General features: G+C 40.9%; 1 protein-coding gene across 2 annotated transcripts in view; it reads left to right on the top strand.

Moving 5' to 3' along the window:
- The window catches only part of LOC147642901 (5-hydroxytryptamine receptor 2A-like), a 38,595-nt gene that overhangs the window by 4,573 nt on the left and 15,920 nt on the right, over positions 1–18,102 (top strand). The window contains exon 1 of one of the 2 annotated variants that reach the window (XM_086837752.1): positions 869–15,096. The exons of the other annotated variant lie outside the window; for it this stretch is intronic. The gene's annotated coding sequence lies outside the window, so the exon portion shown is untranslated. Of the gene's footprint in view, positions 1–868; positions 15,097–18,102 lie in introns of those variants that run through there. 2 annotated transcript variants of the gene reach the window in all.

The following is an 18,102-nucleotide window of genomic DNA, read 5'->3' as shown; positions in this document are numbered from 1 at the left end:
ACCCTCCCTCACTCTTTATAAGGCCGACGTCTGGTTAAAGGCTTCATTAAAAACACATTTCCTGCACAAATGTTGGCACCCCGAAATGCACCAAAAACCAAATACAAAAAAAGAGGGAAATAAAATAAGAAATAGAATGGGTCTGGCCAAGAAGAAAACTGCGAATATATTTTGCATTTGAAAGGCAGCTGTCAGGGCGATGGCGAAGGAGCAAAACAAACTCAACTGACACCAGAATGCGAATTTGTATGCCAACCCGACTTTATAAGTGGCGAAAACGATATTAAATTCCAGCGAGTATCGATGGGGGTAAATGTTTCCCTCTGCCTTGGAAAATTGCAATACTTAGAAATTGAACTATTTTTCCTATTTTCTCCATCAAAGCGGAATTTGTAATAGCAAATTATTGAGGGTACTACCAGAAGTTTGAAGGCAACTTAGTAAATTTTCACAATGTCAGTCAATTTTTATATCCTTCCTGTGTATTCTAATTTTAGTCAGACGCAGTGAAGGAGTCATTTCCGACCCTATAAATCATATATACAATATTATTGATCAGCATTAAGAGCTGAATCGATTTAGACAAAAATATTGATTTAAAGGCCCTACAATACATCTATATTTGTTTTACTTGTTGGAATACGACATTCAAAAAGCAAAGGATTAAATAAGTGTATAAACTATTTAATTTGCAATCAAACTCATAAGCAATAAAGAGCTAAACTTTTGTTACCTTAATTTAAATTAACACAGAAAAGTTTTCTCAATGAAAATTATTTAATTTTTGAATGATCTATTGATCTATTTTTACTGCAAGCGTATTGCAATTTTATATTTATACTATAAGGTATTTCAGTAGATGTAAGAAATTCCCATTAAATTAAAGTTATAATAAAAAGACTTCAATCGAGTTAAGGGATTCCCTAGAAAGTACAAGATAAATTCCAACAAGAGCTTATATTGCCAAGTCCAAGAATGGACTAGAATGTCCAGCGGTTTTTTTTTCGTTTTCAAAATTAACTTTAAAGCACGCTCTGCTCCCCCTTAGATATGTATATTTATGTACATATATTTTTTCGCTATACATATATTTGTATATGGACACCAGGGAGCTTAGTTTATCAGAGCAAAAGCGGCAGTGGCAGTGGCAGCGGCGACTTATTTATATTTTCGCATGGCGGTTGCGTGTCAGCTGGTGTCAAAGCACGGCTAAGGAAAATATTTACAATGCAGCGGAGCGCGATAAAGGACGATGGACGCAGGACCCCCCAACTATATGGCTGCAAAGATAATGCCGGCGGGGTGAAGGAGATCCGTCTCTGTGAGTACATAATCAAGTTTCAATTTGGAAACAACTTCGGCAAGTGTCTGGAATTTTAAGCACGACTTGAATTGGCCTAGGACCTGCGTGTGTGTCACAAAAAGAGAAAATAGAAAACAAAAAGCAAAATAGAAACACCCAAAAAATAAGAGGAACCAAAGAACAATAAATGGAACAGGAATGTGAGAAAAAGCCAACGAAATGTACACAAAAGGCTGCATTTGACAGCGGGGCAGTAGCCGGCTGCCAGGACATCGAGGAGAACATGGAGGCCCATGGAAGTCCTTTTACAACCCCCCCCCCCACACACACACATGCACACATCAAAGCACAGGCAACACGCATCGATGGTCTTGGCACTGCTGCTACTCCCTGTGCCATATAGTACTAGCCTTGACACGGGAAAAAATATAATAATTATAATTAGTTAAGTCATAAAAACAATATAAACACAACATAAATTCAAATAAGTCATCTTAGAACTTATTAAAAATATTGTTTTTTTTTTAGTTTTTAGTCAGAATTATAACTTCAATTACCACTCCTTCCTTCAAATGCTTGTGACTGTTTCTTTTGCCACCGTGCAGTGGCACAGTGGCCAGTTCATTATGCCACTGGAACAGTTTAATGTCGCTTAAAGGGGCGCTTTTTTCCGCAAAACAGCGCGAAACAAAGCCACAAAACAGGGCAGGGAATACCCTGGCCAGGGAGAAAGGAAAGCCGGGAAAACGGGGAAAATGGTGAAAGGGAACAGAGAGAAAGGCAGCAGCAGGGAGAAGAGCGAGCCCGCGGCGGCCGCAAGGGTTCGGATCGGTATCCTGGATGCTGTATGCTGCGGACAATGGCCGCTCCACATTGCGACTGGCCGTGTGTGTGTGGCTGTCAGGGTGTGAGTATTGTGTATATGTGTGTGTGTGCGACTGTTTGCATTATAAGCAATTTTCCATTTTTCGTGCCATTTTTGCGGCTCTGGTTCTTGAAGTTGTCGCTTGGCGCTTTGTTAGACGCTGACAGGCGGCGGCAATGGCGAAAACGTAATGAAAATGGCAACAAACAAAATAATTGAAATTTGCTTTAGCGCTCAAGAAACCAGGACGCAAAAAAATGAGGAAAAGAATTGGCCAAATGAGAACGAATGCCAGAACAAAGGGAGGAGCCAGCAGACAGAAACGGAGACGAAGGCGATGGCTAAGACGGGTCTTTAAAACCGGCAAACAAACAAAAAAACAAGAAGAAAAAGAAAAAGGACCGAAACGAAGGAGGAAAAACCTCAAGCAATAAGCCAAGGCGGTTTTCCCTCAGATATAAGAAGGAAAAGCGAGCAATGAGCAGGATGACAATGTCCTCGTATTGTGTGCAGATTTGTCAGTTGATTTTGTTTTTTCTTTTTATACCGCTTCTGGTTTTATATATTTTTTCGCTTTTTTTTGGTTTATATATTATTTTTTTTCTTTGCCAGCAAAAGTTCTTCGGCCGTTGCAAATTAAATTTTCCAATTCGCAACGCCCATTCTTTGGCCTTATTTTTTACCATCGGCTTCGTTCTTTCTTTCTTACCTACGCCTCTTTGACGACTCTCAACCGTATTCAATTTTCTAATTTCGTATAAATTTCCAGGGAAAGTGGCATCATCTTAGCCAACGAAACCAGGCAAGGCCTAAGTCCCCGTTGAAATTAGAAACAAGAAACCACAATCAAGAGTCTTAGGGAAGTTCAGTTCTTTCTTTCTCAGGTCCTGCATCCATTAAGCAAAATTATTTTGGAGTTTTCTTGAAGAGCTTTCGGAGAATAAGTAATATCCTTTCTACCTCACGAGGGTCTCAAAGCCCAAAAATTTGCTGCTCAAATTTCTCTTTGAACTGAAGAGAGGAGGCAACAAATATGATACAAATATTTTAACCAGGCCAAAATATTTATCTCGCTTCTAATGCGACAGAGTCCTTTTAAGGATGCTATCATCTACAGACGGGCACACACACACACTCGCCCACTCAAAATGACAAAATAAATTCACTTCGCTTCGTGCCCAATTTTCCCGGCCATGCCGAAGTGAAAGCTCTGCAAAACGAGATTCCAAAACGGATCTGCTGCGATTTGAACTTGCCCAACGTCTCAACTTTTCCTCTGGACTTGGCCCCACCCCTCCCCTTCCCATCCACCTGCTCGCCAACACATTTGCATTCGGATTTTCCGCCTCTGTGTGTGTAAAGCGTATTTCTCATGCATAATTTAAAGCGTTGCCTACATTTCGGGGCGGGCGGTGCCTTTAAAGAAAATCCCCAGGATAACCCCACGTTTCACAAGCTAAGCCCGTGCAATTAGTTCCTATATATATATATATATATATATATATATATATATATATGTGTATATATATAATTGATTCGTCTAATTGCGGAGGCAGAGAGTGGGTGATGCTGTTACAGGTGCACGACCAGGGTCATTACAAATCCGAGTATAATTGTTGCCAAAGGTAATTGCTTGTATCAATTCGGGGCTTCTCATGTCGCAGCTTGTCGAAGGTAATTTGTGGGGTACGATGTGGTGTTGTGTGGGGTGGGGTGGGGAGAGAGTTTCGGAAAACCCAAGTCGACGGGGGGGATGTGACGACGCTGTCTGCACTACATTTTTCATCATCAATTTTTATAGTGTGCTTTCGCGGACACAAAACGCTGCATCAAAAATGCAAAGAGGTTTTTTTTCGGCAACTAAGGATGGAAGAAACTTTACGATATTTCAGAAGAAAATATAAATAGATATAAATATTAATATGATTTTTAAATCACAATTATTGGGTTTTATACGTATATGCATATATATGTAGCATTTAACAATTTGTCTTGACCTTTTAAAATAATGCACTTTAAACCCAATAATCAATTTAATCGAAACATTGAATTTATATATAGTTTGTAACCTGTCGATAAACTACCCAAAAGTACATCTCTTTTGCCGCAGCTCAAGTTCTGTGACCTTGAGCCGTACGGTGCCACTGCTGCGGAGGGAATGCCACGCCTATTGAAAGGCGAAGCGTCCCCCCCCCCCTGCTGGAAAACTCGCAGCCCCATCATCATCATCATCATCATCATACAACAAATTTCTTGGCTTTGCCATCAAACGCAGACTTTTTAATGGAAACGTGTTTGTTTTACCAAATGTAAAATGGCCAAAAAGCAGGGAAAAAAAGCCAAAAACGAAGCTCGTAAATTGCAATCCGCAGAGAGAGCCAGAGTGAGTCGGGCGATACTAGTACCTTCTGTCTCTGCCTGCAGCATATGTCAAAATTTAATGGTCGCCACACAGAAAGAGAAAGAGTCAGCGAATGGGTAAGAGACAGAGATAGATGGATACAGAGTTAGAGAGCGAGACAGAGGGGGAGCCATAAAATTAACAAAACTAGAAGCACGAATTACAATAAAAGGCACAACCACTTATTCCCGGTTAGCAGCAGAGTTCGACGCCTGTATATACTATCATTACCATATACTATATGTATATATATATACCCATAAATATGCGCAACTTTCGCTTCGATGTTTTATGGTCAACAAAAGTTTTCGCCTTTTTTTATGGCCTGCCAGCAAAAATTATGGCTGATAAATACGCAGTCCATATAAGCAGTTATAGATCGACTATAGGAGTACCCGCTTAAATGGGTTTATTAACAGGGCTTAGAGAGATGCTACCTTTAAGATAGTTTAGTAATCCTTAATAATTAAATAATGGCTAAAATAAACTTAAACAACATTGAACTTAATTATGTTATATTAACTAACTAAATAATTATTCCGAAATATTAATGTGTTTAGTTTCTAACATATGCATAGTTTCTAGCATATGCATAAATATAGTTTTCTCCTACGATTCCAAATGACCTTTAATACCATACAATGATTAAAGAGAAATCAAAAATCTATACCTGGCCTTAACAACCTCTAACCTCTAAAATCAAGGGGTAAAAAGCGAAATCAAAATTTATGACACTAAACTTGTGATCAGGTAAAGTTTTTCGTGTGACTTCAAAGTGAGAGCCGGCGTTGTTGTCGTCGTCGTCAACTGCAATGGGCAAAAGTTTGGATTTAATTGCGCTGCCAGGCAGCAGACAGCAGGCAGGCAGAGACATTTCAGTTAATTATGCCTCGATTTGGCTGCGAGTAAACAAAGTAATTAAAACGCAAACATGTTGTTGATGATACTGGCAGCTCGCACCCGACAAACTCCTCCTCGAGGCAGGCATAGTAGGAGCAGGAGCAGGAGGACTGCCTCCAGGACCTTCGCCTTTCGCCTAACTTATTTATGTTGGCAGACAACGGCAGGAGCAGCAGCTGAAAGCTGAACCCTAGAATCCTAGATGCTCCATGGTCGGGGCACGCATTAATGTTAATTATTGAGGCAAGTGACAATTTGAGTGATTTCAGTTTGGACAACAAAACAAACGGCAAGAGCAGCTAAACAGACCAAAAAAAAACACAACAAATGTTGAACACTGAACGCTGAACGCAGGCGAAATCATTTTGACCACCACTTTTTGGCTTTTCCAGGATGCAGGGTGGGGTTGCGACAGGGTCCGGAGAGTCGGGGGAAGTGTCCTGTCATTTGTTATCTGTTCGCTTTGACATATAGCTACAACCAAAAGCATTTTCCCTCGCACTACAAAGTCAGGGTTTTACGCTTGATACTCTCCATGAGCGGGCTGCTTTGACTGTGGGTCTAAAGAAGGACAATTTTTAAAGCAAACAATATAATTAAAATGAGAAGAAAAAGTTTAAATAAATACGAAAAGTAAAATCCTAAAAAACTATATAGGAAATAAAATGTAATAATGTTAAGCCAGAGTATTTCCCGCATCGGTTCTTGAAAGTTTTCCAACGTGTTGTGCTATTTTTTTCAGCTCTTTTATTGTATTGCGACAACGTGGCCGCAGCGTTTTCACGCGCAGACACATTGCCAATTACACTTTCCCCTCACACACACACACACACACGCACATGGAAAGAGGAGCGACAGTGACAGAGACAGAGGAATGAGGGAGAGTTTGGAATGAATCGTGAGAAATGTCAACACTGTGACATGGCAAAGTGGAAATGGTAATTGCGTGTTAATTGCTTTACGCGTTCCAAGTGCTTTCACCATTCACACGACGGGCCGACGGCCGGCCTCTCTTGTTTTTGTCCCTATTTCTGCAGTCATCGTCCTTTCCCCCCTTCCCTGTCCCCTCTTTTCCTCCGCCCTTATAAAACGCAAACGCAACTAATCAATCTGCCACTGCAATGCGTTCATATAGCCAGAGATTCATTCAACATGGCATCCTGGCTGCAAGGTTGTACCACGTTGCGTATGAGCAATGCATGTGCGCCAATCGAATGCAATCGATTTTCATCTCAAATAGGTTGGGAAAATCCAAGAGGAAGGTAGAGGTAGAATAAAAAGAGAGGAGAGAGCAATGGCACTTTAATCTTCAATCAAAGCTGGGAATGTGCACATTACGCATACGACGTGTGCGCCCCTGGAACAACTTTCACCCGTTTATTGCAACTCTCTCCGGTGTGAATGATTTGATCAAGAAACGATTCCTGGAATGTTTCGTAAAAGAAGCATACAAAATACGGGGATAATTGGCAAGGAATTTCCTCAAGCTAAATTTAATTACTAGCGGTTAGCGTGAGGTATGCTTTTCAGATTCACTTTTTATGATTAATTTGTAACACATAAATTCTTCAGTGAATGCTGGAAAATTGCTTATGTGTGATTGAATCATCATTGGCATTTAGCTTTTGATTGGCTCTTAAGTTTATTGGTTGTATAATGCCATATACATATATATTTAATAGCTGTACTCCTTTATTATTAATGCCTAGAATTAACGATTAGTTTTCAATTTATTATTTAAATAAAATAAGCTTGCAGTAAGCTCTCCTTATACTCATTTCTTTCTTTTTCATTGACCATCAAGTGACCTGTAAAAGGAATCCCGTTTTCTATTCATCCTTCAAGCATATTAACTGTCAGGTAAATAAAAAAGTACTTACTGTCTTGCGTATTTGTCTTTACAACTCAATTCCGGTCCCATGAACAATTCGTTAATCATTCACGCATATATGTATGTATATTCATTAAGGACTGCGACAGTGATTAGCCAGAAGCCATTTGGTTATTGACTTGGCCGCTTACCTGAAGCCTTGCCTCCCCTTGCCTTGCCTCCTCCCCTGTACACAACACCTGAGGATATCATTGGGCGTCACATGTTGACATGTGTTGAACCAGAGCTCCCCTAAGAACGTTATGACTGTCAACATGTTTATTATTCACCTGTGCATGGAACACTGGGGCCAAGTTATTAAAACTTTGCCACATTACCGTGGCGGGTGGGAGGGGGACGGGGAAGTACCGACCTGAGGACAAACAATTGGCAAACACATTTCGGTAGCTGTAGCAGCAAAAAATGTAATAAAAGTTCACAAAATGCGACGTGTTTGCCTAAGTATTTTTCAGTCGGCGGATGGAGAGGGGCCTTCGTCCTTCGGCCTCCCTCCCCCCCGTACTGATTGTGATAAATGCGACAAAGACATGTGTAAAATATGCTTCATGTGCGTTATTATTGCGTTTTATGGAGGCAAGGAGAGGGCAGCACACACACCTTTATTCCCGTGACAAACGCATTCCAGGATGTCGCTGCTGACTTGTCGAAATGTTTGCCAAGTGTTTGGCTATATTGTCGTATTTTTTGTTTGTTCCTGGTGAAAGTTATCTCACGCACGACAGGAATTCGCTTTTTAATTATAAGTACTTCCAGGCCATAAGTGCTTCTCAGTCCCAGGAGCAGGAAGTGAGCAATCTGATGAGCGAGAAGTCATCTCTCCCCATGGTCGCATAATCCCTAACATAAGCAACCTCAAAAAGGAAAAAAAGAAAAGACGAGTACAAAATTCTGGGAAATAAACAAATCAGATTCCCTAGAGTGTAGGCACTCGAATTGTTTACGGAAAATACGCGCACTCGTAATAAATATACATCTTCCTCATATGCACACACACATAAGCCAAAGGAGACATAAAGCATGTTTGGAAAAGTTAAAAAAAAATAAATAAAAAACGGAAAGAAAGCACAGACAGATGAAAAGGACGAAGAGCCAAACATTTTAATAATAGCACAAAAGGCTGAATGCCCAAAAACGAAGCCAGGCCACGCCCCTCCCAAAGGGGTTCTCCTCGGCTTTTTTATGATGGAAGCCCCAAGTCAATCCGCACCCTTTTCCTTTTAGAACCCTTTTTTTCCTCCTGTTTTCCAGTGTGTGTGTGTGTGTGGGGGGGAGAGAGGCGGTTTTGTTTGATTCAAATGATTTGTTGTGCGGCTTTTGAGAGATTTCCAGCTGCAATTAAACTGAGAGAGTACAGTGCATATTCCCCACAGAGGGAAACAACCTTTTAAGCTTTTAATGCATCGGAAAAAATGCCAAGTTTTTCATTTTTTCATAAGTGAAGTATTGATAGTATTTATCAGCATCAAAAAATTGCAGGTAAATCGGAATGAAATAAATATCACATCGACTCTGAGAGGGATATTGACTTATGGCTTATTGACTTGCTGAGGTTTATATTTAAGGTTTGGAAACTTAAATTGAATAAATAAATACAAATCATTCAGTTTACCCAAATAAAGGGTTTTAAATCCCAATATAAAACCTGCATTTTCTTTAGAGATTGTTTCAGTGAATGTGGCGTTTGACTGTTGTCTCGCTTTGATTTGCAGGATACCTAACCAATGGGGGTTTCCACCTGGCTCGCTTTTCCTGTGACAAACAGCTTCATTTCTGTGCTTTTTCTATACCCTTACATGGTATTTTAGCTTTAGTCAGAAGCTTGTTACTCAATGAAGGAGGCATTTCCGACCCTGTAAAGTATATATATTCTTGATCAGCATGAACAGACGAATCTTTCTGGGTATGCAGGAAAGAAAATAAAATTTTGGCAATTTTTTCAAAATTTTATAAGGGGTTAAGGGGTCGTTAAAATTGGCAAAAATTGTGATATTTTAAATTAAGTATGCAGATGTATTACCCTACTAAAAACTAACACAGGGCTGCTTTCCGAATTAAAATGTATGCTTTTTTGCCTTTGCTATGAGTTTTTAAAACTTTGATTTTTTCATATAAAAAATCCATTTTAATAAGAATAGTTAAGCAAGGTATGGAAACTTCGCTTTCCCAAAAATGGTTTCCTTTCTTGTTTCATTCTCCCGCAGCTGCTGCTGCTCCCTTTTCGCGCATAATCAATTAAGCAAAGTGCACTCGACTACCGGCAGTCGGTTTGGAGTAATGCAAATAAATGTGGCAAAACGGCATACGGGGCGCATACGCAACGTGAGGGCCACTTGGTTTGCCTGGGCCTCCGTTTTTTATTTCTGGTTGCTCCTTATTTCATTTGAATCCTGCTGGCAGTTTTTTGTACTAAGCACTTAAGGCTGAAATGAAAACCATTAAAAAAAGAGAAACAAGCTCAAGTGGCAGTATTTTAATTAATTTCTGTTCCTGCTTCAGATGCATATGTAATTACCGCTGCCAGAGCCTTAGTTGCTCTGCCTGCATCTCTGCCTTTGCCTTTACCTCAAGTATATGTACAGGTGTATATGCAGGTGTACATGCACAGGTAAAGCCACATAGTTAAAGCCAAACTTGTGACATTTGCCATTTGGCATTTAACTGGCAACTGTCTGAAGCACAATGAAGTCTATTTGGGCTTTCCCCTTTGGCCCTCGCATCTGAACTTCCTGGTCTCCTGGTCAAGGTCCCAACATTTGGCATTCCCACTGACTCTCCCTTGGCCTTCCTCCCTCGCATTATAATGCGATTAAAACTGTGGAGTGCTCAAGCAACAGTGACAGTGCCGGGGCAGTAAAAACAATAATCAGGTGAACCATGAGCCCAGAGCCAGAACCAGAACTAGAACCAGAACCAAAGTATTTCCATGGCTATAGAGGGATCTGCAGAGGGCCCAGACTGCAGTCCTTGGCCCTTGGCCACGTCGTGCAAATAAACAAACAATTAAAAATAAAAGCGCCAGCAAAAAAGAAGCACTTACCAGGAGGGGATATTTAGGTACCAAAGGGTTGACAGAATTTACGAACGCAGATGGAAAGTTCCCTAAAACAAATGTAAACTAAATACAAACTATATAATATCTTTGGTGCCTTCCTTAAAATAAATAATAATGATCGAATATTGCATTGACTTTGTATGCTACTACATATATACCTTTTATATATGCTTTACTTATACAATCTCTTAAGTTAATATATATTTCTTATTCCTTATTCCGACTAATAAACTAGCTATTAACCCGAAGATAACCCCCACAAAGGGAATCACTAAGCCTGGACTACCGGTCGTATGAGTGTTTTGTATGTCTCCCCAGTTCTTCTTTTTCCTTATTTTTTTGTATCCTTTTCTAGCTGTCCAGGTAAACAGAGAAGTGGCAGTCACACCCTGCACCTGTGTGTGCTCTGACTGTGTGTGTTGAGCCAGCGACTTAAAGTGCGTAAATGAGTAAAACACTCACACACTGACAGTCACGGGGATGCTATGGCAGCGCAGCAGCAACAACAGTGTTAGTGTGGCGCTTATTATGCGTATACTTAACATTTATTTCTGCCAGAAGGAATTCCTGTAAGTGTGTGTGTGTGTGTGACACTTACACACAGATACTCGCAGCAGGCACTAGCACAAATACAGATACAGATACAGATACATAAACAGAGACCAGAGGCAGAGCATAAATCTCATCGTGCATTCATCAATGTCAAGCCACAAGTTTGCTTTTCATTTGTTATGGCTTTGCTCCTTCTAGGTCTGTGTGTATGTGTGTGTGTTCGATATATATATATATATATATATATGTGTGTATGTGTGTATGAGAAAACAAGCATCTGTATTGGTGGCTGTATTGTTTAGCTCGTAAAATGCCAGGGCGCCTGCATTGAACTTTTCTCCGAGAGTCGATCAAGGAATAAGAAAAAATTAGAGGGAAAACAATAATTGTGTAAATATATATTAATTTAAGATATACTATACGAACATTGAAAAAAAATAAATAATTTTTTCATTCATTATTATTAATTTTAGTAAGACTCCCAAGCTTTTCTTAGATCCCACCTCGCCCATGAATTTGCGGTTGAGGACGTTCATTGTTTTGCCATTTCATTCTGGCCACATTCGCCATTTCGGGGCCAAAGCCATACTTATTCGCACATCATGCTGCCATTTGTTGGTCAGCACATGGTCCTGGGATCTGGGACTGGGGACTGGAACATGTGTAGAAATAGGCAAAGGTAAAGTGATTGTTCCCAAGCAATTGATTTGCATATGCCCCAGGCCCCCGGACTCCGCCGCGCTTCAAGCGAGCTCAAAGCTCCTGCTGAGGAGCTCTGTGTATCCTGCGAGTTCTGTTCGAAAACAACAAGTGCAATCGAAATGGCTGCTCCTGCGGCTGGCCCTCTTAAAACTTCATGGCATTGGCAGTAAAAACGACAATTGCCGAGCGCAACTGTTCATAAACATTGAGTGCAGCTTGGAAACTACACACAACTACAGCGTCAGCATCGGCAAACCGTGGGCAAACAATGACAAGGCCATCCGGGCGGGGGGTGGCTCTCTCCCACTCTCGCCCTCTCTCACTCTGAGGCAAGTCGATTTTATTTAATTGCGCACAGCCACAAAATGCACTCCCACCAGGAGGAGGAGGAGGAGGAGCTACCCCCCAACCCAACTTGGTTTGAGGGCCACACAATGCCCCCCACCAACATTGTGCACCCAATATTCTGGTTTTACGAGCGCCGGGCGCCAGATTCAAAGCAGGACGGCTATCGCCTTCGTCGACATGAGCGCACACACATTAAGCAGCTACAGCGGAGGACATCTACCACCGCTGGACAGCACTGAGAGAAAGGATCTAGCCAGGATCTCAAGGCAATCCGGTTCAAAGGATAAAATTCTTAACTAACAACGCTTGATTCAAATGTGAAGTGGTTCATAACTAAGACAAAGATGCATTAATGCCAATTTTAAATGTCCTCGTATACTTGCAAGGAAACCTAAAATATGTGAATTCTAGGTACATAAAATCAATATTTTTATATGCATATTTGATCAACAAAACAAGTTTAAAAAAATCATAGCTACGCCAAAAAAGCATTAATTTTAAATCGGAAAGCAGCTCTGTGCTAGTTTTTAGTAGGGTAATTAATCTGCATACTTTTTTGCCAATTTTAACGATGTAACTTATAAAATATTGAAAAAATTGGCAAAAATTTATTTTCTCTCTTTTATGGCTAGAAAGATTCGCCTGTTGATGCTGATCAAGAATATATATGATTTATAGGGTCGGAAATGACTCCTTCACATATTTACAAGCTTCTGACTGAAATTGCAATACGCTGAAAGGGTATATAAACTATGGTATAAATTCTCGGCTTTAAGTTACCAGAAAGACAGTAAAAATTAGACATTTTCTATCATTGAATTGTTCCGCAAACCCTTCAGTTTTCCCAGTGAACCCTTGATGCCACAACAACAAAAATGAGTTGACAATGGCTGGAAGTGAGCCAAAACCCGGACAGCACTACAGGGCCTCAATTTTCGCTGGTTACGATTTGGCAATCTTCGAACTCGTTGGGACTCCGACTTGGACATTTTCCCAAAACGATTCAGCGCTAAATGTGTGTGTCCTTAAAGCGTCTTAAAGAATGTCCTGGCCTGCCCCGGAATGCCTGAGGAATGCCGCTTTTTCAATTTTCAATCGCATGCAAATGAGTCGGGTCGATGGGCCTGATGGCTTGACGGCCTGATGCCCGATTTGCCTGGCGGCATGTGCGTGCTTCGCACCTCGAAGACAACCCCTGAGTCCGGAGTCAATTCAATTGAAACGTTTTCTGCGGAGCCAACAAGCTGCAAAACAGCCGGAAGCGCAATTTTTTGGGGAACCGGCTACCTAAGCGAAATAAGGCAGCAGGAATCGGCAGAAGGCAGCCAGGCTTCCAGGACGAGTATAACAAGCAAGACAGCAAATCATTTGTAAACACTTGAGCGCCAAGAGGGGCAGCGAGGATGCCGGAGCGAAGCCAAAACACAAATCAAAAGATAAACGGTCTGCCGGGAAAGGCAAAGATGAAAAATTGAATTGCCCCGGCCCGGCCTGGTCCGGCCCCGGAGCCCGGAGCCCGAGAGGACATTGGTCCTCGGGATCCAAAAAGGACTCCGGACAGCATGTTGCGTAAATAAAGTGCGAATTTCCAAAAGCTGTGCAGACAAATGAGCGACCACTCAAGATGACAAGTGACCGTCCATGATCGAGGGAGGGCCAAATCCTTGGTAGCAGGAGCAGGAGCAGGAGTAGGAGCAGGAGCGGGAACTGGAGCAGCTGCCCCTCGCCATCTGTTAGTGTCAAACATATGAGGGAAGTGGAACGATGCCGCGGGGTTTATGCCAATGAAGCTCCGTCGAAGAAAGAAAAACTTTGCGAAATAAAATGGGAGGATAATACTAATCAGACTTTGGGATACCTGATAGATCCTGATAGATAATATATGTTTCCTACATAACTTGGATTTTCCATTATGATGATTGCTCTTTTATATATTTAAAGATTTAATAATGATCTGAAAAGTATTTGTCTAAATCAATTGGTATTCAAGTAATTTAAAGATATAAGAGAACAGACAAACGGGCAAAGATATTTTAAAGTTGACTAAATATTTGTTATAAGGAAGTCTATACAGATTTCAGTAACACTGTCGCCTCATATACCCCACCTATAGGGTAGTAAAATCCATTGTGAGGCAAAGAAAACGTCGAAATTCCCCAATAGCAAATTGAAAAACAAAAAAAAAAATCCTTGGAAGCAGCAGCAAAAACTTTGCCATTTTCCGGGGGAAGGAAACTTTGGGCGCTCTGCTTTAAATGTCGATAAAAGTTTGCTGGACGCTATGGTAATAATATTTTCCCCACTCCCACTCCCAATCCCAGTCTCAATCCCAATCCCAACCCAAGTAACAAGTTCTGCGGGCTGTGCTGTGTTGTGTTTCACTTAATCTGTTGGATTGCTATTTTCAATAACGATTATTAGCCGCATCCTGGGGATGCGAGGGCGGCATCTCCCTGGGGCCGCTGCCAACTGTTTATTGAAATATTCAACATATTTAGCGTGGCCGGCAGGGCGCGCAGAAAACTTAATTAAATATATTAAAAGCTGATTAATAACAAAATGAAAATCAAACATCAGGCCGGACTGACTGGCCCAGAAATTTTCCTCATTAATATTAACAACTTAATTAAAGCTTGCACCGAGCAAGAGCTCGCTCGCCCCGCCCACAGCGAATTGTCCGCCGTCTGGGCCGATTATTTTTGCAATTATGCAAAGTAGCTGCTAGTTGGATCCTGCTGCCTGTCAATGCGTGCACAAAGTTTAATATTAATACATTTTTAATCAAAAGCCCTTGCCGGGGCGTCAATCTGCGCGTGCCTGTGTGTGAAGTGGTTGCGGTGGCTCACTCCCCTTCGTCCTTGAACGTGGGCTCCTGGATCCTCTGACAGACCGCCTGCGGTGCAGGTGGCTTAACGGCAGCCAAGGCCAAGGGTATGGGAAAGCCTGTCAGTCAGCGAGTCTGTAAAGTGCGGTCAAATGAGCTGGTCAAGGCAATTAAGGCTGCGGAAATCAAATGAGATTGCCGGGACTTACGGAAAGGCCAGGAAAATGTGTCAAGAAAATGCGGATATGCAAGGTCAAGGTAAATGGCATTTAAATTAAATAGAAATACTAAGAGAGAATTCTACATTTAAGTCGGGAATGGGAATAATAATTATTAAATATATCATATACACCCTCTCACTTTACACTTCAACCCCGTTTTCAATATCTATGTTACATGCCAACAGTATTTCCTGCCAAGAGTCTTTCCTGCTTTAAATACACATTCAATACCGTCTCACCTCACCTCGTTACACCACGGAAAATCACCGCCCCTCGCCATTTGTTACTCGTTTATTTGCATGAGAAAGAAATCACGTCGCACACGTGGCCGACACACAAATCTTTGAGCCAAGTCGAGCCGTTCTACCAACGTATAGTACTCACTCTTGGCAGACACACACACAGCCATATTCATACATCTTTTTTATTTTCGTAAATTGTGCGCAAAAGCGTAAAATCATCTTTATAAAAGGCGGGTTCGGGCGGGGGTCTGTGCCGGTGTCTGCCTTTGGCTCCTTGTCTGCTTGCCCATCGTCAGAAGGGCGCTCACGTTGCCTCAAATGGCGTATCCTTTGAAGGAGTATCATCTCCCAAGCAGCGGCGACTTCAGAAAAAAAATATAAAAAAATAAGGAAACTAACTTCAGGAAGCCGAACTTTATATGCCCTTGCAGTTTGCAATTAAAATATACGATTGAGTTGTAGGAAATCGATCATCACTAAGCTTAAAATAATCACATACTAAGAATCGTTATTTTTATATTCCAATTTTGTCGGCAAATCAATTCTTAAAAAATTCATAGCCAAGCCAAAAAAGCATTAATTTTAAATCAGCCCTGTGCTAGTTTTTAGTAGGGTAATTAATCTGCATACTCAATTTAAAATGTAAAAAAAATCAAAATTTTTGCCAATTTTAACGATGTAACCCCTTATAAAATTTTTAAAAAATTGCAAAAATTTATTTTCTCTCCTTTATGGCTAGAAAGATTTGCTGATGACGCTGATGAAGAATATATTTGATGTATGGGGTCGGAAACGACTCCTTCATTGCGTTTTAAGGTTTTGACTCTAATAATAATACCCTGAAAGGGTACAAATATATTCTCCACAGAGGAAAGGCTTATGCGAAAGTGTCGCGACAGTCTTATTAGGATTTTTGACCTTTCCTCTCAAGGGTATCAAGTTTTTTCGGGCGTAGAACAAATTGGTATTATTTTTTGAGAAGATTATTATAAATGAAAAAATATTCTTCATAAAATATAAAAGTTAAAACTGTAGAATATATTTCAAATAATTTCAGAAGTTTAATTCTCCGAGTTCAGGTTTCTACGAAATCAAAATCTGGATCGTTAAGCCCCCCAATACCCTTCTAACAGATCCTGCCTTCGTTGCTCCTCTGACTAATTGATCGAGAAGTGCAAAAAAAAAGTGGCTGCCACACCCGAGGAAAACTGCTTGGAGGCTGGGAAGCTGTGTCATGCATAATGCAGGAAAGCCGAGGCGATGGGAGATGCAGATGCATCAGGCATTACCTGCAGCTCGCAAAGGGAAAGTGCTGGGAGAAAGCATGTCAAGTTGTGACACATATATGTACGTATATAAAATTTATGCCAGACTTTCCCTTCGGCGAAAGCGAAAAGGGCTGGCTACTGGCGCACGCACAGGCACATGGCTCATAAATTTTTATTGTGTGGCAAAGACGGCCCGACTCGGCACGGCCTCCTCTCCCTTGGCTAACCAAAATAAACAAAACAAAAATCCCTAGAACACTGGAAGGGATACACAGCATATCAAGAGGGGAACAGTGAGTGAGTGAGGGGGTAAAACACACACAAAGTAATGAAGCAAAGTGCCTTCGCACGCCATTCAGCGCAAAATCAACTGCAGTTGGAGTTTTCCCGCCTTCCACGCTTTCCCCGCCGCCTCTCCGTCCGGCGAAATAAATTCATTTCACTGTCTGGAAAAGCGGCGACTGACGTATGGACGTGGACGTAAACGTGGACGGATGCCTTGGCCTAGACATGGTGCAGGAAGTGTTATTTAAATGCAGGATATTGTATGAGGAAATTTATTATCGTTCCACTCCCGGGCTGACATTAAAGAAAATATTGAGATATATACGCTCAAAAGTAATTAAAAGCCAACAATTCCGGGCCATATATTTTCGAGACATTGTTGCAGGGGAATTCCCTTAAATTCCATTAATTCATGGAATTTTTCACTACCAATAACCGAACTTAAATCTCTCAATTTGCCGGCGAAGAGATCTCTGCGAGCTTAAATATTTGATGGGGGCTTTGTGGTATGTGGCATGCATCAGAAAGCTCTCTCGATATACGAAATATTTAAATGAATTACAATTCCGACTAATGCCCGACATGGCCAACATTTGTTTTCTATCACTTTGTTTGTTTTTCTTTCTCTGGCTGCATATTTCCATTTTCAGATGCCAAAAATGTAAGCCAACCGTCAAAAATAAAGGATATTCGATTTCAGAGATAGAAACCATAAATATAACTAGATTTATGCTTTGAACGTTGCATAAAGAAATACTAAATATAAAACTATAGGAATATATCAAAATAGAAATCTTTTAGTTTAATTTTAAAGATATATTAGAGTATTTAATTTATAGCTATGACCGAGGGTATTACCAGCTTCGACCTCTGGACACTGCGGCAACATTCTGCGTTTGCTCTGACACTGTTGTTTTTTATATATTTTATTAGTAGATAAAAAATGCATTGAATGTTATTTATTTCACGCCCCGCTTGCAGAACATGAAATAAGCTGGAACTCAAATATTTGCTGGACTTCTATGCTCGCCTATATTTGCATTGTTTTACATTGATAAAAAATAGCGCGGAGAAGGGCAAATGGGAAATTGCGTTCGCTGACAATTTGTTTCTCTGCCGAAGGGCTTACGCTTGAATAATTCAACAAAAGCTGCTGGCAATTGAATATTAATGAGCAATTAGCGGAGGACCCTCAACGCGGATTCGAACTAATAACTAACTGCAGCAGCTAAGCCACGGCCAACGCTG

This window comes from Drosophila serrata, unplaced genomic scaffold (assembly GCF_035046125.1).
Source record: "Drosophila serrata isolate PLE 108 unplaced genomic scaffold, ASM3504612v1 contig_334, whole genome shotgun sequence".
NCBI classification, from domain to species: Eukaryota; Metazoa; Arthropoda; class Insecta; order Diptera; family Drosophilidae; genus Drosophila; species Drosophila serrata.
Note: the sequence above shows the minus strand (reverse complement) of the source record. Positions and strands in the feature narration are given on the sequence as shown.